This window comes from Diceros bicornis, chromosome 34, assembly GCF_020826845.1.
Source record: "Diceros bicornis minor isolate mBicDic1 chromosome 34, mDicBic1.mat.cur, whole genome shotgun sequence".
NCBI classification, from domain to species: domain Eukaryota; kingdom Metazoa; phylum Chordata; class Mammalia; order Perissodactyla; family Rhinocerotidae; genus Diceros; species Diceros bicornis.
In genome coordinates this window covers 34,807,367-34,823,632 of record NC_080773.1, presented here as the reverse complement: position 1 = coordinate 34,823,632, position 16,266 = coordinate 34,807,367, and the positions used below count along the sequence as shown (strand labels likewise).

At 44.0% G+C, this 16,266-nt stretch overlaps 1 pseudogene; it reads right to left on the bottom strand.

Moving 5' to 3' along the window:
* Positions 1–4,043: 4,043 nt before the first annotated feature.
* LOC131397485 (olfactory receptor 13H1-like) lies at positions 4,044–4,961 on the bottom strand (annotated as a pseudogene).
* Between the last annotated feature and the right edge of the window lie 11,305 nt (positions 4,962–16,266).

The window sequence follows — 16,266 nt, the reverse complement described above, 5'->3', positions numbered from 1 at the left end:
CCCAGCACCTCCCACCTATACATCAGCTTCTAGAGACCTTTCTGCCTTGCTGTTCACTCCTCAAGCATTTATTGAGCACCTTCCAAACAAATGTTAGGGACTGTGCTGGGTTTTGGGGTTCACTGGAGAAACTCATAGATGATGTCCCTCCTCTCATGGAATGTATATTGCAGTGCTGGAGACAGATAACCAACAAACAAACAAACAATTGGTTAGTCCTGTGTTTTCACAGAGACACTATGGGTTATGGAAGAAATACTAGGGTATATTATGATAGGATGTGGTTAGCAAGTGGGTTATTTTAAAGCAGAGGCCAGTGAATGTAACACTTGAGTCAAGTCCTGAAGATAAGGAGGATCCACAAAGTGAAGATCTGGGGAAAGAGCATCCAAGGTAGAGAAGCAGCAAGTGAAAAGGTCCTGAGCAGGAATAAGCTTGGTTGGTATAACAAACAGAAGGCCAGTGGCTGAAGTGTTGTGAGTAAAGAGAAGGATGATATGGATGAGGTTGGAGAGGCCGGCATTGCCCAGACCATATAGGAGCTAGACGACCATGGAGATTGGCAGAGTCTGATTTACAAAACCTGAAGCAATGGGAGAAAAATTGTGGGTTCTAGTCTCCAAGTGAACACAGGTCTTATGCATGCACAGCTGTGCTCACAATTTGATGAATGTAATGAACCTGAAGTTAAGAATCCTTGCTCTGCAAATACTCCAATACATTTTGGAAGGTAACCTGATCTCTTGAACTTATTGGTTTTTAGGGCTTTGGGGGGGCGTGCAAAAAAATCGTATCTCCAATAGGCAGTTATATGTATGACTCTGGGGCTCAGGAGAGGGATGATGGATGGAGACTGGGATTTGAGATGATCAAAAGCCCTTGGCATTTAAAAACCAACTGAAGTCATGGGTGCAGGTGAGGCCATGCAGGAGAGGTGCATGCAGAACTGGTGTGTGCCTTTTGGATCATGAAAGTCTTTGAGGAGAAAAATCACCCTCATAAACACACTCTCACACAAGTAATTTTGCACATTGGGATCTCTGACACACAAAACTGCCTCCATGTGGGTCTCCTCAAGAATCCATGACACGCCACAGACTCACCTCCACCCAGAAATCTCCTGCTTCCTCCTTCACCACAAGACAGCTTCGAAGCTCCACATCCCCATAGCAGGACAGTCACATGGTTCCCCAAGACCAGGGGTGGGCAGTATGTCTGAGATTCCTGGTGCCGGGGCTCAGGAGCCGAGAGGGTGGCAAGATGTCCCAACTGGCCTCATCACAGGCAGAGTTAAAGTGTTCTAAGTGGTTCCTTGGAGAGCCTTGTCACAAGGGACTGGAGGAAGCAACTGCCAGTCTCCCTGCTCTGAACACGCGCCCCAGGCCAGGGCTCTGGGCACCACCCGGGGCTCCCACAAGGAACCTTAATTGGCCACCACCAAGGAGGTTTTGGTGGGGAGACCTTGGCACAAGAGCACAGACTCTCTTGGGCTCCTCTGGGACCCCTGCCTACCCTCTCTGGATGTGAGAATTGAAGGCAGACTGGGAGGGAAGCTTGCTTATTTCTTTGTGTTTTGTAATTGCCTCCCTCTGTCCTTCTCTTCTGTCTTTTCATTTTTCCCAGATCTCTTTAAATATCTCTCAATCCATTTCTCTGAAGTTCTCTCTCTGCCTGCCCCCTTCTCAGTTTCTCATCCCTCTTTGTTTCTGTATCTCTGTCTTTTTTACTTAGTCTTTGTCTGTTGTAGTCTTTCCAAATGTCTTTGTCTCCCTGCTACCAGCTTTCTGTCCCTCACTCTGTTTCATTTCTCATTGTCTCTCTGACTCACTTCCGTGGTATCTGTGTCTCTCTAGGTTTCTTCTACTCTCGGTCTCTCTCTGACTTTCTCTATGTGCTTCTCCCTTTCTCTCCCAGAATCTCCTTCAATCTGAAGGTACTTTTTGCCCACTCTTTCACTTTCTCTCCCACCAGAGTTTCTCACTCTTTCTCCCCTATTGTCCTTTTTCCTCTTTTTTCTCATCTGTCCTTCAAAATAGTATGGTTTTTTTTTCAGGATCATCAAAGCCAATTTTTTAACAATCAACACAATTTTATATACAGGCACTGCTCTAAAATTAAGGAAATAGGCATGTGAATGTTGTAATCATCAGCGTGTTACCTACACACACACCATAGAACCATAGACACACCATGGACTGTAATGTGCTTTGAATTCAGGAATCACAGATGCCTTATCTACATGTTCTCATTCTCTACACGCTCTATTCCCTCAGCACCCAGCGTGGGTCCTATCACTGCTTCTGATAAGTGACCACAGAGTGAAGGGGTGAATACATACCCAGACATTATGTGTGTCTGAAGACACATCATGCCCCCAGTTGGGGCCTTTTCTTCTTCTTTATAAAACAGTGGAACTTGACCTCACTTGATCCCATAAATTTGCTCTGAGGCCACATTTGCACAAGTTACTTGACATCACCTGCCTCCCTTAGCTGTCATTGAGTACACAATCTTAGTGTGATTTCAGAACCACGGACAGATCTCAGACAATGGTGGGGCTGGGCAAGGCAAGTCAAAGGCTGAACCAGGGAAATTTTTGCCTGCTTTTTGGGTGCAAAGTACCAATCTTTGCTATAGACATAATACTTAACTTATGGATAAGGAAGAAATGGAAGCAAAGTAAATTGGAGAGTTTGGTACACAGCAGTAGTTAAACGTGCTAGCTATGATTATGATTTTCACAACCTTCTGCAAAATGGAAAACTATGACACCTCTCTCGTATGGGATGGTCTACAGTCATCCAGGTCAGGACAGAAGGGAACCACAGCCAGATGATGACTTTATATCCAGCCTTTTCCTTGCAATATGCAGCAATGATAGGCTGCAAAGGGGCATCACATCAGATGAACTGGTTTCCATCTTGGCTGCCTCAGTGTCTAGTGGTGGGTCTTGTGCTAGTCAGTCACTCTACATGCTTCAATATTCTGCTTTTAGCAAATGGGGCCACACTAGAGAGCACTGCAGAGGGAAGGGAGGGTGTTGGGAGAAGTAATCATCACTGGGTCCTGAATGTCCCTGCACATTCTTGAAGGGAATGCTATGACTGCGAACCTGACTACTCTTTGCCAAGGAGAATTCTCAGCCTTGTGTTTGCAGTGAGAAACCCTGCAGCATGAAGGCACATCTTCTACACAGAGAAAGAGCAGACTTGCTTCCACTGACTATGAAAGAGGTAAATTTTCCAAACTCAGTGTGCCTCTCCCGTAATGCAACCCATTCTTGCAGTTATCCATCATAAGCTCTTTGCAATCATCCCTGTGGGACTTGGAGGGCATGGAGAACTGATGCAAAAAAAAAAAAAATGAAGCGCTATATACTTCTTTAGCCAGAGTACTAAAGTCCTTTGTCTCTGACCCAGAAGTCTCTTGCCTTCTACCAGCATCTTCTACCATTTACATCTAGAGTGAAATCACAAGTCTTTCTTAGCTCTTGACAGAGAGACACTGCCCAGGCAGGAAAGTGCAAGCTGGCAGGGGCCACTAATGCAGGAATACCAGTATTTTTAAAATGCACACACCATTTGTGGCTTCCCAGAGTGAGCTACTTAGGCAGCAGATGAGGCTACAGTCAGGTCTTGCTGGGGGCTGGCCTCTGTGCCCTGAAACCAGCTGTAAGAGTAGGTCAACATGTGAAGGGCACCATCTATTCATCCCTTTTCCCCTTCAGTCATTGAGAATTTCTGGGACAGTCTCATTCTAGTCCACATCTCTCTCTGTGTGTCTCTGTGTCTCTCTCTGCCTCTCTCCCTCTCTCTCACATACACACACACACACACACACACACACACACACACTGCCCTTGTTTCATTTCCTCAGAGGAAATAGTGTATAGCCAGTTTTTAAAATATGAGTTTTTATGTATTTGAGTATAAGTGTGCATAACACATCCTCCATAGAACTGTGGCAAAGAAATAACACAGTTCACAGCCTAGAGGGGGCAATCCAGTATATTAATATATTTCTTCTCCCCTCAACACTACATCTTAGAGATCAATCCTTTTCCCCATGAGCCTCTTGCAGGCCCCTTTCATGTGCTTGTTCCACAGGCTGTAGATGAGGGGGTTCATCATGGGGGTGAGAACGCTATAGGAGATGGAGATGATCTTTCTTGGTCATGGATGGTCTTGCCGTGAGACATCATATACATGGAGATGGCCATGCCATAAAGGAGGACCACCAATGTGAGGCATGATCCACATATCACAGCCCTCTGTGGACTGCATCTGAGGCACGGCCACCAGGATGATTCCATAGGAGCCCAGGATGAAGGCAAAAGGAGCCAGCAGTGTCAGGGCACTGGTGCCCACCAGAAGAAAGTGGTAGAACTGCAGATCAGAGCAGGCAAGCTTGAGCAGGGCCAGGAGCTCACATGAGATGTGATTGATGAACTGGGGACCACAGAACTCCAATGGCATGATCAGCACAGGGACCACAGTCAGCAGGAAGGCTGCAGTCCATGAAGTCCCAGCCAACAGGACACACAGCTGGGGCCTCATGTGCACAGAGTAGCACAGGGGGTCAACAATGGCCACACAGTGATCACAGGCCATGGCAGCCAGCAGAAGACATTCCACATAACCCAGATAAAGTTCTGCGGCCATCTGAGCCAAACACTGTCCTAGCAAGTTGATGAGGATGGTCACCAAGCAGTTGATGAGCATCTGGGGCACACTGGACGTGGTGCAGCACATGTCCAGGAAGGACAGGTTGCTGAGGAAGAAGTACATGGGGGTGTGGGGCCAGGGATCACAGTAGATCAGGAGTAGGATGAGGCTGTTCCCACAAAGGGTGATGATGTAGGACTTGAGGAGCAGGCAGAGGAAGATGGTCTGGGCCTGTGGGTACTGGGAGAGCCCAAGCAGAATGAAGGTGACCTCGTCTGTGCTGTTCTGGCTGTCCATGCTCCTTCTGAATCTCTAGCTGGGTGGAAAAACATGTATCACCTTGAGGGGTTGTTCAGAAACTGCCGTCTTATATAGATAAGGTTTGACTCTTTCAGACACCAGCATTAATGTGTTCCTGGGCACTGCTGCCCAGATTCTTACCCCTTTACCCCAAAATGGCCATGTCAAACACTGGGAAAGTTGCTTAATATATTCTACCATTCAGCAGCCCTCATTGACTCATTCAATTATATAACCATTCAGTGTTTAGTGGATTGATGGATTGTTGGACCGATTCGGTCATTCATTCATTAATTCTTTTACATATTGGTTAATGGCTTCCTTCCTTCATTCATTTATAAAGGAGTCATTCAAAATGAATCCATTTATGGATGGAGTCACTCATTTTTTCTTTAATGAATTCATTCACTCATTCAACCAACATTTTTAAGCAGCTACTAACTAGGTCCAGACTCTGTCCCAGGCAAAGGAATTACGATGGAGAACATGGGAAACGGGATCTGCCCTCATGGAGTTGATAGCCTAAAGGAAAATTGGAAAAGTAACACTAGTATATTCTTTGCCTTCCATTTGTGCTTATTGGCTTAATTGTTAGCAATGGAAACATTTAGAAATATTTAGAGATTGGGATGGGGACCTACCTTCTTCAGATGAGGATTCTCTCCAGCTTACTTACCACAGTCTCTGGGACACTGGAGACTTGTGACAGCCACTTGTCTTAGTGAAGCTGTGGAACTTACTCTCCTGTCCTGCTTTACCCACTAATATATCCAGCTGGGCCCCATAGATATTTGAGTTTATGAGTAATGATCTCATAGTAGTCTTCTCTTCTCTTTCCTCTAAAGTGTGGGGTATGCAGATGGCTCCTCTCTTTCTCGCTTCATTTATTAATCCTTCAGATTAATGACTTAATTTTTAAATTAATGTATATAATGCTGAAGGTTTTGTTCTGCACTCCTATGAGTTTTAGCACTTGTGCAGATTTGTGTAAACAACACCAGAATGGAGATAGTGTTGTGTAAGACCTCAGGTGTCACTTTTGTCCAGGTTTAAATCGTAGCGCTGTGTCTCAGTAGCTATGCAAACTCAGAAAACCCACTCAGGATCCTGAGTTCATCTGGAAAATGGAAATAAAGAATCTTCCTCCCAGGGATGCTGGGAGGATTACATGCAACTATGTTTAAAAAGCACTGAGAACAGACTCTGTCTCATTGTAGCTATAAATTAAGGCAACTGTGTTATAAATTATCCTCGATGTTCAACTAATTATGTTCAAAATTTTCAGATATAGAAATACTGCAAAGATAAAAAAATAAAATAAAACCCACGAGTCCATTACCAGATTTAGCCACTCTTACTTTTTTAATATAACTCATTTGAAATATTTTTCTATGTACACACACACACACACACGTGCACATAAGAAGCAAAACAGAAACATGTATGTCATTCTATTTTCTAACCTGCTTTTTCTCTTATCAAGATAGCCCTGACATAGTCCATAGTAATAAATAAGATTTATTTGTTTCTTTCAAGTTATGACATATTCCAAAACACTGATAATTGTGTCATGGTTCATGTAATTAATCCCTCATTTTGAACATTTAGATTATTTCCATTTTTTCTTACAATAAACATTCCTTTCTTAAGCATTATTTTACATATATCTTTGCACAGTTGTAAGATTATTTCCTTAGGATAATCCCCAAGAGGTGAAATCTCTTAGCACAGGATAAGGCCAGATATTTAAAATAATGTAAAGAACAAAGCGCAGAAGCAAAGGAAAACTAAAAGAAAAATAGCAAATCCTGCTATTCATTCTTTCATTCATTACTTTAACGAATGTTTACTATCCATTTCCTAGGAGTCTGTTCTAGGCAGAGGGACAAGTCATAAAGAAGTTAATGTGCCTGAATTCAAAATGATTCCAGTTAGGGGTGGAGACAAGGATATAGACAAGTATGTAAATAAATCAACAAACAAACCCTCAAACCCTGCAGTGAGATGTCAGGGGAACTGAGTATGAAAGGTATACAGACAGTGCCGGTTTTAGTCCTTGATGAGGAATTTGAAGATCCTTAAGGAAAAGGGTCCCAAGGGTGTTGATCGTGGCACCTCCCTTACAGGAAGAGTCGCCATGCTCCAGAAGCCAGTGTCACCATCACCACATCCCTTCACTGCTCATGGTCTCAGCGCCTCATCTGGGAAATGGGAAGAATCACCCCACCATGTGGAGAGGTGAATTGGGGGATTGAGTGAGAGGAGAGCAGCGAGGCAGAAGACTGGCCAACTCCATCCTGGATGCTGAATAAACAGTCTCTCCTACCTTTCCCTATACCAACCCAGGGGCTCCCACTGCTCTTGGAACATCCAAAGACCTTGCTGTGTCCCCACTGTACTTCCTTCACAGAGAACCTCCCTCATCCAAGGTACACACATGTCCTCTCTCATCCCCTTCAAATGACAGCATTCAATTTGGGTGTCAGGACAAAGGAGGAGATAAAATTATACATATAAATTGTCCCCCGTTTTTCAGAAATTTTGGCCTACCTACTGTTCTCTTGGTCACTGTAGTGTACCCACTGTTCCAACCATACTTACTGCCTCCACCAAATGAATCATTCCAGACTATTTTTAAACTTAACAATGTATTGATAGTCTATTCATAAAAGTATAAAAACATTTCCTTCTCCTTTTAGATTTCTGTGTTGTATGGATAGATGACAACTTCCTTACCCATCCCTATTTATGCACGAGCCATAATTTCTTTACCTGGACCAATATTTATAGATGTTTGAATAGTTTTCCATCTTTTGAGTTACAATCTAGTACTGTTTTTAAATTGTGTTTGAAAATAGTTCTATTCATCTCTTGTTTTGCACATGTGGCCACATTTGTAGGATAAGCTTCTAGAAGGCGAAAACTTGGAAAGGAGCAGATGTTGTTTGAATGACAGGAGAGTGTAGGAGTTGACTGCCTGGGGTGGAAGCCAGACTTTCTGGGGACAAAGTTTAGCTCATCCACTCACTGGCTGAGTCGTCTTGGACAAGGGTTAACTTCTCCATGTCTTATTTTCATCATTTTCACAATGGATCTAGTAATGGCGGCATCATAGGGTAATGATGTAACAGGATGAGGATAAAATGAGATGTTACATACAAATTACATAGAACAGTGCTCAGTGCAAAACAAACACTCCACAAACGCTAGAAATTTGTGTGAAGGCAGCAGATCCAAATGCACCATGTTGCATGACATCGGGTTGGATTCACAGCTATGGAATGATGACTATCATGATTAAAAGTTGAGACTTTCCACCATCAATCACCAATGGATTTCTCACCCCTCAAACTGAACCCCATGAATGAAGCCCAATTCTTGATATCTCAAGGCTTCTGGATGTCCCTCAAACACGAGCAGCTCAACATGTCCAATAAGCACAGTCATCTCCACCTTCTCCCACCTGCTCCACACAAGTGCCGCCACCCGTCTCCCCCCTGTCAATCGTGGCACCACTCTTCTCCCAGTTGACCAAGCAAAACATCTGGGAGTCATCCAGACAACAGGCTTTCTCACTTCCCTGACATCCAATCTTGCAAGATTGTCTTATGGACCTCATCTCATCAGCATCTTTCAGCTCTGCACAATCCTCTCAGAGCCTCTGCATTTCCACTGGTGGCCACTCTAATCTTTAATCTGACTTTTCATTGCAGCTTGCCCACTGCTGTTCCAGACTCCAGCCTTCTCTTCTCTCCTTCCATTCCACCATTTCACACACCAGCCAAAACTATATTTCTAAAATACAATTCTAATCTCATGTTGTTCCTCTGAGTAGAACCCAGAGGCCCTGCATCATCTCCTCCCATCAACCTCTGCAACCCCAACTCCCTCCATTCCCGTCTCCACTTCAATGACAGTCACAGTGCCCTGCCCTTGGCTCCTCATCATGACATGCTTATTAAACCACCTGTTTCTAGCACATATTCCTCCTCTGACCATAATTTTATGGGGCTAAGTCTAGCATGGGAGGCAGACCAGAGCAGGAAAAAACATCACCAAGAAATATATCATTTCAAACTCTAGAAAGAGAGAGGAGAATAACTTTATAATGGGGGAACTTGAAGTACTACCTTAGCCAGGTAAGCAGGTGAGCATTAACAGTGATAAGTCTGGGTGACATTACCTACTCATGAAATGATGTCATGAAAATGGCACTTTACCTCAGTGGTCTTCCTCCCAAAATCCCCTAGTTCCTATAATAATTCTGAGAAGAACAACAGACAAATTCCAGTTGAAGGACATTCTACAAAATTCCAGTAATCTTCAAAACTCTCAAGATCCTTAAAAATAAGGAAAATCTGGGAAACTATCAGAGCTGAGAGACACATGATAAGTAAATATAGCATCCTGGATGGGATCCCGGGGTAAAAACTAAGGAATCTAAATGAAGTGAGGACGTTAGTTAATAATAATGTATGAATATTGGTTCATAAATTTTAATGAAAGTTCATTAATTTTAACAAAAGTGATGTTTAAAAAAGGGAAGATGGGTGCAAAATAGATGGCAAGTATATGTGCTCTCTTTGCAATTTTCTGCAGATCTAAAAAAAAAAAACCTCAAGGATTACTATTAAAATATTCTAGCACATGAGATATGAACCTTTATTATTGGAAGGATTTAGTTGAAAGCATATGGGACTTGGAATTGACACCTAAATTCATGCCCTTAGCCAGGGATAGCAAGTACACTCGCTTGTTCCCCCATTCATCATTATTGTGCCCATAGCAGATTTTTTTTTAATTTTTTGTTTATTGCAGTAACATTGGTTTATAACATTGTATAAATTTCAGGTGTACATCATTATACTTCTATTTCTGCATAGATTACATCATGTTCACCACCCAAATACTAATTACAACCCATCACCACACACATGTGCCGAATTATCCCTTTCACCCTCCTCCCTCCCCCCTTCCCCTCTGGTAACCACCAATCCAATATCTGTCTCTGTGTTTGTTTATTGTTGTTATTATCTACTACTTAATGAAGGAAATCATACAGTATTTTTTAATTGGAGCATTTAGTCCATTGAGGTTTAAAGTAGCTATTGATAAGTATGTACTTACTGCCATTTTTTAACTTTTTTTCTCAGTGTTTTAGTAGTCCTTCTCTGTTCCTTTCTCCTTCTATACAGAATTGATGGTCTCTTTAGTTTGAGCTCTGTCTGAAAGCTCTACTCTTTAACTCCCCTCCTCCCTCATTATATGTTTTTGATATCATATCTAACCTCTTTTTTGTGCATTTGTATCCATTACGTTCTGATCATGGAAATAGATAATTTTTCCTATTTGTGGTCTTCTCTTTTCCCGTTAAATCAGTCCCTTTAACATTTCTTGTAGCACTGGTTTCTTGGTGACAAACTCCTTTAATTTTTGCTTGTCTGGGAAATTTTTGATCTCCCCTTCCATTTTGAATGATAATGTTGCTGGGTAGAGTATTCTTGGCTGTAAGTTTTTTCCTTTTAGCACTTTAAATACATCGTGCCACTCTCTTCTAGCCTGTAAGGTTTCTGCTGAGAAGTCAGCTGATAACCTTATGGGGTTTCCTTCGTGTGTAACTTGTCATTCTCTGGCAGCTTTTAGGATTCTCTCTTTATCTTTAATTCTGAACATTTTGATTATGATGTGTCTTGGTGTGGGCCTCTTTGAGTTTATCTTGTTTGGGGCTCTCTGTGCTTCCTGTACCTGGATGTCTGTTTCCTTCCTTAGGTTAGGGTAGTTTTCATCTATTATTTCTTGAAATAGATTCTCTGCCCCTTTGTCTCGCTCTTCTCCTTCCGGGACACATATAACACGGATGTTAGTGCGCTTGATGTTGTCCCAGAGGTCCCTTAGACTGTCCTCACTCTTTTTAATTCTTTTCTCTTTTACCTGTTCAGCTTGGGTAATTTCTTCTAGTCTTTCTTCCAGCTCACAGATCCGTTCTTCTGTATCCTCTACTCTGCTTTTGAGTCCCTCTAGCGAATTTTTCATTTCCAGTATCGTATTCTTCATTTCTGATTGGTTCTTTTTTATATCTTCCATTTCTTTGTTGACATTCTCACTGAGTTCATCTATTCTTCTCCCCACATCAGTGAGCATCCTCAACACTCTTAGTTTGAACTCTCTGTCAGGTAGGTTGCTCATTTCTGTTTCATTTAGTTCCTTTTCTGGGGTTTTGTCCTGTTCCCTTACTTGGAATGTATTCCTTTGCCTCTTCATTTTGCCTCTTTCCCTGTGCTTGTGTCTACGTATGAGGTAGGTCAGCTATGTCTCCTGCTCTTGGATAGGTGACCTTATGTAAGTGATGGCTTAGGAGGCTTCCAGTGTGCTTCCCTCAGTTCTCAATGTTCCAGGGGTGACTCCCACGTTGGCTACGTGTGTCCTTCTGTTGTGGCCTGTTTGCTCTCCCTGTAGGCGCTCAGGGAGGCTGAGTTATGTTCCCGGTCAGCTGTTGTAATGCTCAGCTGCTTGTAGTTGTTGTGGGCCCTTCAGTCTCTTTATCAGGTGTGGGGAGCCCCAGCACAGTTGGCTGCAAGTTCTAATACCACATTTGTGTTGCAGTATTTCTTTTAAGTGAGTAGGCCCCCAGCGTGGCAGGTTGTTAGGCTCAGGGGCTTACAATTGCTATAAGCCTCCAGCCTTTAGGTCTCTTGTCAGCTGTCTGAGGATTGCAGCTGGGTGGGGCTGGTCTCAGGCACGGGAGCACCCAATTGTTTCAGACTTTGGAAGGTGGGGCAAACCCCCTATGTGGGTCTTCAAGAAGCACAAGTCTTCTGCAGCTGACAAGCCTTGCCGCCCACAGGTCCACACACACAGTCAACACAGTCCCGCCCCATGTGTGCTCCCCGACCTCCCCAAGTGGACCCAGTTTCTCCATGGCGGGAGCCCCACACACTCCACCACCGCCCCACACTCTCCACCCGCTCCTTGTGCACACCCTGCCCTGCTGAAGTTGGCTCAGTTGCCAGGCTGCAGAGAATCCAGTCACCAATCTATGCAGGCCCACAAGTTGCCTGAGGGCTTGTTGTTGGGTGGGGCCAGTCTCTAGGGTGGGCTGCCTGCCCCGGCTGAGCTGGATTAAATGGGCGCTCTAGTGGGTGGGGCAGACCCTGGGCTAGCAGGCCTCAGGGAGAACTCCAATGGCGTCTGTGTCAGCTCGCTCACACCAGGCCACAACAATGGCCGCCGCCAATGTCCCAGTCCCTGGAGAGGTCTCACTTCTCGCCGAGATGCACTCAGGGCCTATCAGGTGAGTCTCTTTTCACCAAAGCACTATGTGCCTTTCTTTCTGGTGATTTTAAGATGCTTTCTGAAAAGGATGAGTTTGCGCCCGGACCATTTAAGAGCCGGTTTTAATTTCTTTGTGAACCAGATATTCTGGGGGTACTCCCCAATGTTTTAGTAGCAGGAAAAGTCAGATATTATGCCACTCGTCTCGATTGTGCTGGGTCCACAAAATGCCCACAGCGGGGGCGCTCCCTGGCTCAGGGCCCCGCGCCTCCAGGGAGGGCTGAGTACCTGTGGGCTGCTCCCAGGCAGCTGTGACGCTGGCGGCTTGTGAAGGCGGCGTTTTTCCTCTCCAGAAGGGAGTCTCTGCCTCTTCCACCTCAATTAGGATTGTCCTTTGTTGCAGGAGTTCCTCTTATCCAGTTTTCAGTTCTGTCTCAGGGATAATTTTTCCACGAGTAGTTGTAAATTGGCTGTGTCTGCAGGAGGAGGTGAGTTCAGAGTCTGCCTACGCCGCCATCTTTCCCAAAAGCTCACTATTAAAATATTTTAAAACTCTACAAGCTTCCTAAAGAAAAGTTAGGGGGGCTGGCCTGGTGGTGTGGTGGTTGAGTTCACATGCTCTGCTTCAGTGGCCCAGGGTTCACAGGTTCAGATCTCAGGCACAAACCTACACACTGCTCATCAAGCCACGCTGTGGCAGCACCCCATATACAAAATAGGAAGATTGGCACAGATGTTAGCTCAGGGCGAATCTTCTTCACCAAAAGGGGAAAAAGAAAAAGAAAAGTTAAATAAATATTGCTAAGAGATAAGAAAGTGAGCCCAGACTTATTATATTTTTATTTCATTGAATTTAGGTGTAAAAGATTGTTATTCCAGGGGGCATTTGGCGATGCAGTCTCCAGGACTTTCAAAGGTGTCATTACTCCTTATTGTCTTAAACTCACCTAACCCCCACATCTGTATTACCTGCTGAGCAACGCAGGGATCTGAGTTTTTGACACCAGTAATCAGGACCCTGCTCCAATCTGAGGGACAGGCAATCTTCCCAAGGAAGTGATGGAAGGAAGTGTTGGGAGAACAAAACAGTGACCCTATTAGCGTGGCCAGGAGACAGAGGGAAGTATCTCAGGTAGAAGGAAAAGAATGGATGGATAGAAGGTTGGATGGATGGACGAATGGAAGGATGGATGGATGAGTGAATGGATGAGTGGAAAAATGGATGAGGGGATGGATGGATGGATGGATGGATGAATAGAAGGATGAATGGATGCATGGACGGATGGATGGATGGGTGGATGGAGGGGTGGATGCAGAGACAAACCTGTATCTGGAAGAACACCCACCTCCCACAATTCTCCCACACCCAGCCACATACCTGCTACCAGCAGGGTCGAATCTAGGAATTTCCTCTATTTCTTCCATGTAGAAACCACACACAAGCAGGATTTGGGATGCTGTAGAACTTGGGACAGAAGAAGAAAAAAATCCCAGGGAGACCCAGGTACAAAGTCTTGGATCCAAACACTTGCTCAAGAAGTATCCCTGAGACTAAGGACATCCTATCTCTCTCCCTCTCTCTGTATCTTCCCCTTCAGTCTCCCACACAGTCTACTGAAAGCCCAGTGGGAATGGATGGAGCCAAGACAGGGATAGAACTGAGACATCAGAGAGAGCTGAGTAATTGGAAACCCCTTCCCCCTGTAGTCTCTGGCAGTTTCTGGGTACCACCTAGGGACCTGATGCTTGTTAGCATAAGATTGGACTGGGATGCCAGAAAAAAACTTTCTGGATTTCTCAGCACCATTATAGGAAAAGTTGGGTGTGAGTGGGTTCCTCCCTCCACCAGAATCTATGCTGCTGTGAGTGTGCAGATGACTACAGATGGAAACGCACAGTCTGGACGTGTGGCTGTCATCGCAGTTACAGCACAGATTAGTTACGGGTCCTTTCTGAGCATCACATTCCTTATCAGTGAAATGAACAGAGAAACCTCAGAGTGAGCACATTGTAAATCTTGCCACACTTACCTTGGTCAAGTGTCAAGGCCAGATAAATGAGCATCCTAGAAAAGCATCGAGTGTTCCAGTCAGGCCGTAAAAGAATTCCCTCTTCCGTAGGAACAATAGGCTACCCATTTGGAAAGAAATAAATCTAGAACTTTATGTTACAGTCTTTCCAAAATTAAATTCTAGATGGTTTGACTATCTCATTTTTAAAAATAAAAACATTATTTTAAACAGAAATATATGCTGATGTTTGTAATCCTGGCATAAGAGAGGTTTGCTTAGAGACTTCTTTTTTTTTTTTTTTGGATTTTTGAAAAATCCTGAAGCCACAGAGAAAATGCTTACTAAAAAGCATGTAAAACCGAATGATAAGACTTGCAATAAACAATGTGAAGACACATGAAAATCTGGGAGAAAGTATTTGCAACAAATATGGCAAGTAAAGGATTAATATCCAGTGTATTTTTAAACTTCCAGAGATGAATTTGAAAGTCTGATGGAGGAAAAAAAATCTAACAAAGGTGGGCAAAGGCTGTAAGCCATTAATTCACAGAACAAGAACTTGTAGTGGTAATAAAGGCTTTAAAATGTGGCTGTAAAAAATTATCACAAACTTCGTGGCTTTACATAAGAGAAATTTACTCTCTTAGAGTTTGTAAGTCAGAAGTGTGACATGGTCTCCGTAAATTAAAGTTAATGTGGCAGCAGAGCTGTAATCCTTCTGAAGGGTCTAGAGAAGAATCCATTTCCTTGACTTTTCCAACTTCCAAGGCTGCCCCATTCCTTGGCTCATGGTCTCCTTCCTCCATCTCGAAGCCAGCAGTGTGGCATCTCTTGGTGCCTTTCGTCCACTCTCACATCTCCCTCTGACTCGAGCTCAGAAAGCGTCTCTGCTTTTAAAGATTTAAGTGGTTAGATGAGGCCCACTAGGATGATCCAGGGTGATCTCTTCATCTCAAGGTCCATCACCTTAATTACACCTGCAAAGTTCTTTCACCATGCAAGATAACACATTCACAGGTCTGGAGATGAGTCTGTGGACATCTTGGGGGCTGTTACTCTGCCGACTACATTTTCACTCCTGAACTCCTTCACCAAGATTGCTTCTTCTCTCCTTCCAGCTCTGAGAGCTCTGTCTGCTCCCGTCTGCTTGCCCCACCCCTGTAAGGGGGGTGATATGAGTCATTTGTTCACACACGATATCCGGATCATGGCAGCTCTTGTCCTCCTCAGGCTTGTCTCCACTCCCTCCACTTCCCTAAGTGTGGATTTCCTGCTTCATGTTTCAAAGGTTGTTTCCCAGACACACCTGGACAGGACGGGGAGTGAGTCCATCCTGACCGGCAGAATCTAGCCCCCATAAAAACATCAAACTAATGGCCAGTAAGCAGGTGAAAAGATACTCAACATCACTAATCATTAAGAAAATGCAAATCAAACCCACAATGAGATATGACTCCACCCCCATTAAGATGGCTACTGTGAAAAAAAGAAAGAAAGAAAACAATAACTGTTGGAGAAGATTTGGGGAAGAAGTGAAGAAACGAGAACGCTTGTGTGCTGTTGGTGGTTGGTTGGTGGAAAACAGAGTGGCATTTCCTCAAAGAATTAAGTACAGAATTACCATGTGATCCAGCAACTCGAATTCTGGGTAAATACCGCACAGAATTGAAAGCAGGGTCTCAAAGAGATAGTTGCACCCCATGTTCATAGCCATGCTATTCACAAGAGCCAAAGAAGGAAGCAGCCCAAGTGTCCATCAACAGATGAGTGGATGAGCACAATGTGCTCTAGACATACAGTGGAATATTGATTCAGCCTTAAAAAGGAAGGACATTCTGACACGGGCTACGACATGGATGAAGCTTCAGAACATTATGCTGAGTGAAATAATTCAGTTATAAGGGACAAAGAGTGCCAGGGGTGGAAAGGAGAGGAATGGGGACTTTTTATTTAACAGTCTAGAGTGTCCTTTGGTGTGATTGATACGTTCTAGAGATGGATGGTGATGTTGGAGGCAA